At 42.3% G+C, this 5,988-nt stretch overlaps 1 long non-coding RNA gene across 1 annotated transcript; it reads right to left on the minus strand.

Moving 5' to 3' along the window:
- Positions 1–3,115: 3,115 nt before the first annotated feature.
- LOC117211210 lies at positions 3,116–5,244 on the minus strand. Its single transcript, XR_004488227.1, has 3 exons — positions 5,228–5,244; positions 4,911–5,152; positions 3,116–4,073 (listed from the first exon to the last, which is right to left on the minus strand). It is a non-coding gene; the product is annotated as an uncharacterized LOC117211210 (long non-coding RNA).
- Positions 5,245–5,988: the final 744 nt, after the last annotated feature.

The following is a 5,988-nucleotide window of genomic DNA, read 5'->3' on the forward strand; positions in this document are numbered from 1 at the left end:
GCGGAAAGGCAGCAGTCACGTTCTACGCTCGCGTTGTCCTCGGACGACGTATTTGTCAGGCGCAAGAATGCTTTAGAAAGAGCGTGGTGCCGCGGTGTGTGGGGGGTTGGGGGTTGAAACGCAGGTCGGAAGCGAGGGTTGTCGGCTGGCAACGCAGGACAGAGCCGCCGCATGGCACCGGAATACGTAATACGGGGAATAGCCGTGGCCCTGGTTCACGTGGTGGCGGAGGGCTTTCGGCGGAGGGTGGCTGGAACGAGGGGTGGCGGTGGCAGCACGCTGGGGGAAGGGCTGGAGAGGGTAACGAGCCGCGGCAATTAATATCGCCGGGTTTCCACAATGCGCTTGCAAATGAAAGGCCTTTGTGACGTATGATTGCGTTACCGAGTGAATAGTTGAGTAATGGCGGTTCGTGGCGCCGCCATCCGAATCGCGCTAACCGTGCAAAAGCTCAGTCTCGGCTGCCGCCCGATAGTACCTGCCAGACGAGCCTCCTTCTCCTCTTCCCCGAACCCTCACCAACCCACTTCTGACGCCGACAGTTTTCGTATTGAAGCCAACCTCGGATGGATCGCTTGTGAATGTCGCTGCTGTGTTCGAATCGTCCAACGAAATCTCCAACGCTTGTTTGCGTTCCAGCCGCTTACAGGATTTCCCAGCTTCGCGTGTGACAGCGATCGTCGTTCCGCTGTGTGCTCCATGGAGTATGCACTTTGGAGGATCTTAGAGCTGCGTTTAATGTTACAGAGTTTCTTGCTGATGGAAGTTTCTCTGTGAATTGTAATGTTATTAGGGTTAGGTTAGGATTGACATAATCAGTGAGGTTGGGTTACTAGGATTCCTATGACGAACATTGAAACGACTCTATATCGGCTGGTTTCACTTGAAAGAATATCTTGAAAAGTATTAAGAAAGTTATATAGAAATGTATCAGGTTGTCCGAAAAGTTTCTTTCGTTTTATAAGGAAATAATGGACGCACAACATTTTCGTTTTATATTATTTTATCAAATGACGTATGATCCAATTTGTTCTTGTTGAGAATGTTGAGAATAGGCGAAATAATAGTAGAGGAACACTAAATTTACACTTAGAATTTATATTAGAATAGTTATATATTTATTTGATAAACGATTTCAAAGATATTCATCAATACTCACTTGCACGCGTCATACCTATTCGATACCAGACCGTTAACTGAACAGTTTACATTCCTTTGTTTTCGAGACGCCACGCACACACATACTTCCACACACTGATATTCACATACAAGTATCGCTACTACGCAGCTAACCTAGTCTAGCATATAAAATTATACATATCTCAATAGTTCTATCAAAATAGTTACAATGTTCGACAGATTATGTTTCACGTTTCTATAAAGATACATCGTTATAAAAGATGTGTCTGTAAAAGAAAGATACTTTTTGGACAAATATATTGACATTGTAAATGAACATATCTGATACTCTGGTTGTTCAACAGTTCAATTATTTTATCATAAATGTAATATTTTACGAAGAATAGATAAAATCTACTTTCATTTTTAATTGTTTTTTTTTTTTTTTAATTTAATCAGTTTCACTGCTAGATGGAGGAAAAATTCGTGCGCCAATGGATATGAAATTCGAGAAGAAATTAAAATTCATATGATTTCTTTGATGGATCTAGTGGCTATGAGAGAAAAAGGTCAGACGTCGAGTGTGACGAGTAATTTCCAACCGATACCCGTTGACCAATCACCGGTTTGGCAAACGTGTCACGGAGCTGACAGGAATCCGCTGCAACGCAAGCTTATAATTTATCGGATCAAAAAAGGTGGACGCAAAACGTATGGGTTTTGCATCAGACACAACAAATAAATATACGGATTTGTTGGTGAGACCTTGCCTAACAGATTCAGTCGTTGGTATATACATCGACGAAATTGCAACGTGCATATGCTGGTTGTTTAGCCTCGTGGAAAATGCGATATTTACCGGAAATATCCACGCATTTGTCAATATATATCTTAGACTAAATGCACTGGCTTTGCCAGAAAATTGTTTAACATAACATCATGAAACGTCCGACTGATTATACGTATCCTCGTGTTTGTCGCATGCAAATAGTACCCATTTTGTATACCAAATCGATGTACATGCCGATAAAATGTAGATTCATCGATAACAATCTCGTTCAATTACGTTACGTTAAATTGGAAAATGAGAGTAGTAACGAGTCAAGTGCTTCACATTCAAGGTCGAATTTTTCTGATTTAAAACATTGATCGATAATAATTTCAAAGTTACTATTTTATTTCACGATACCCGAATTTTTATTTTTTAATTTCACTTTCGTGTCAACGAAATTGTTTATCTTTCAAGTAGTATGAATTTTCTCCAATTTAATAAATTGATTAACAATTGGATCTAAAAAAATCCAGAGAACGCGTTAAGTTTAAGCTCCTACGACGAGGTGCTAATTTTCACGTTATCGTGGCTTCTGTTCGATGTTCGATATTATTGAGCAGCAACTGGAAACTGTTTCGATAAACCTCCGACCCCTGCACGTTTCACCACGAGGGTTGCGGCAAGCGTGGTTAGTCGCGGAAGATCGAGTATGAATAAATAATTTCCGTGGAGCTCCTGCTTCAGGATGCTGTCAGGATGGGTTACAGGCACGCTGTGTATAATAAGATTGTGATATATAAGAAAAATGTCGAGCAATTTCAAAATAAACAATGTATAACATATTAGCACGATAATATTAATTCTCAGAATTACCTTAGTGTCAAGATCCAACAAAATACGATTCTTATTATATTTGTGAGGGAATTCAATAACATGGAACACCTGGAAAATAGAGAAATGATATTAGTAAATAATTCAAGAAATGTATAAAGTAATATACACAACAACAAATAAATATTTCAAATAAAGTTATTGGTTCTATAAAAACATGGTGATAATAATTTCCTTACGTATGAATCGTGTAGAGCAGACCTGTAATGAAGCATCCAATTGTCCTAACGTCCAAAACGCTCAGTATATGTGGTGTACTGATAACACTCACACGGAGCTAACGTAACATAACCAGTGGACGTAGTATTACCAGCATTGCGTACAATTTCCTAATTCAAACAGACAACACTCCGTCATTATATACAAACAAACATCAAACATCTAGCAAAATCAAGGAAATTATAAAGAGCATGAAAAAGAGAAGAGAACGTAAGAAAGACTAGGAAGAAAGAAAAGGGGACAGAGATGAAAGCGCGGAAGCAGGAGGAGAGGAAAATAGAAAGAGACGGTGGAAAATAGAGGAAGAGGGTGAAGGACGTGGTAGGACGAGGCCCACCGACTATGAGTAATATTGCGGGGCTTTTCCACCCCTGGGAGCGCGAACCTGAACGTGGAGGGTGGCTGACGGGGGTGGGAGCCCAGGGACGGTCGGGCGTGAGAGAGCCGCGAGAGGGTGCAACGGAGGGAGGAGCGCCGATCCATCAGCGTCCCTCCACCCTCGCCTTTCCGCCACTCTCATTTTTCTCCACGGTCCGCGCTCCATCATTCCGCGTCACATCCGCCCTCTTTCATCCCTCTTTCCTCCCTCCGGTTCTGATACGGTGCCGTGGCTCTGCTTCTCCTTGTTCCTCGTTTCTCCACCGACGATTTCGCCGGCTCCTCGACCCTCAAGTCATCCCCTCCCTCCCCTGCCTTTCTCCTCCGCTGCCAGCATCCCCTGCCAGTAGCTACGCTACTGATTACACTTTCCAAATTCATTAGCGGAGCCCTTGTCGGAGGTTTGGCCGAGTTCGACTGTCGAGAACTAAAACGTCGTGTCGAGTATGTACACACGGAGTAGGGGTAAGCCGCGAGAGAGAAGCAGCAGGCAAGAGGGTGAGAGCGCAAAGGGTTGCCCCGTTTTCCTGTAGCTGTCGTTATGGATGTTTGATGAGCTGTTTTGCGCAACCGAGAACCGCTGCCGTTGGCTGCGTTCGCTTTTTCGACGAATCGTTCGGCTTTGGGGTGGCAGGGCTGTCGATGATCGGCCAATTAATATCGCTCGGGCTACGAAGCAGGGGATCAGAGGGTCCTGGAAATTTTGTACCACAGCGATTTTAACAGCGCCAATGGCTACCGAGAAAGTTCATCAAGAAAGAAGTCGTTCGTTTTTTAACTGCAATTCTACAACGTAGAATATTTCGATTCTTCTGAAAACCAATATAAAATCCACGACAGAACATTGTCGGGCCCATACTTCGAAGCCAACGATCGCCTAAATTCGCAATTCTCCGACGTCGTCGTGTATTTATTTTCATTCGAGTTTAATTAGCTACGCATTGCTTGTAACGGCGACCAATTAAATTAATAAGCGCAGGCATCTGTTAGTATATCCGGAATAATGGCGGCCATCCGTCTTCGGGCAGCTACTGTGTTGGATCCGCGAGCCAGTCTCACGTGTAGCTGATTTCGCGAATACTCGGTCCTTAAATACACCGGTCGTCGATTCGATCGATTCACTGTGAGCACAAAACATGCTGCTTTTCACGAAGAATCGAAGATATCGGGTACACAAATGGACACCGGGCTACGAATAAAACGTAATGTCACGAGAGAAGGGATACTGGCTTGGATTCGAGCGTACGATTTAGCCACTAATGGACTGCCATACTTTACACGTCGAAGGGAATATGTTTAAGAATGCATGTTGATGCGCGGTAATTCACTTTCGTACGTGTTAATATCGGCAGGCCGACGACGGCGAGGAATACCGTCGGTTAATATGGCCATAAATCGGCTGGCCTGGTAATCTAAAAATATTTTGTAACGCGTTTGTCATTGGGCAGCGGCGAGCAGCGCCTATAGGAGCAGGCCTGTGAATTAAATATTTCATTTCGAGCGATCAATCTCGAACGGGGGAATAACGTACCCTTTGGCCGATCCAGCCCAAGACTCGTTCGTCGTTCGTTGCTATCTTCTTTTAAAACGCGGTGGCGAAAGAAACAAAATGGGCGGTACGCTTCCGAGGTAATGACCGCCGACGTCATCATCATTATCGCCCTTGTGTCCTGGCACGTTCGATCCCAGCGACGTCTATGATGCCTCGCGCACGTCGATTCGATGGTTCTTTGATAGACGATGGCTATTGCGATTTCTCCATTCGATTTTTTGCTGGATTTTATAATATTTGTTATTAAATATAGGTTTGGGTTGATATTTAATAGATTCACACAGATTGAATTTTACTTTCTATATTTCACCACCTCGTACAAAATGTCTAAACACATCGGATACACTTAGATAATTAACACGTGGTCGACTACTAAGACAAAAGAGCGTCGTTAGGAGTCATACCAACTTAACTTGTAGAACTAGCGATCATGCCAACTTAACTTTTCTCAACAATATTAATTGTATTAAGTCGTCATTTAGCTAGGCTACTTTGTCACGATATCGCTTAATCTTATCGATGCGAACAAAGTTTTATACTTAAAATTACTTTATTAAAATCATACAAATTTTATATTATGTTATCATAGTATCGTGGACGAGAGGCCCGGGGGTGTCGAGCGAATTATAAACAAGCGGCTGCTTGTTTGAATACGTACGTGGTGGGGGTAAGACAAAAGACACGAGGCTAAGACAAAAGACAAGGAGTTGCTAAGGAACAAAAACGAATCAACAGTCATTGTGAGTTGAGAGTTGTCTTAATTATAATACGTTATTGTGATTAGTTCACGTTAAACAACCATCGTTTTCTGTTTAATCAACGTCCGTTTAATCTGTTTATTGTAAATAAACTAATTGTAGTAAAGATCGTACATTATTATATTCATAAGTTACGTACAATACGTACAAGTCGGTACATTTAATGTTTCATGTAGTTTATGGTTCAAATAACATGAATTTTTCAGCGATCTTGGTGATATATTAGCTGGTCCCTTTGTTGTCATATAAAGTGGCAAGTATTAATCATATAGCCGTACATTTTTGAATGATTAATTAAC

Source organism: Bombus bifarius, unplaced genomic scaffold (assembly GCF_011952205.1).
Source record: "Bombus bifarius isolate JDL3187 unplaced genomic scaffold, Bbif_JDL3187 scf7180000008218, whole genome shotgun sequence".
In the NCBI taxonomy this organism is placed as follows: Eukaryota; Metazoa; Arthropoda; class Insecta; order Hymenoptera; family Apidae; genus Bombus; species Bombus bifarius.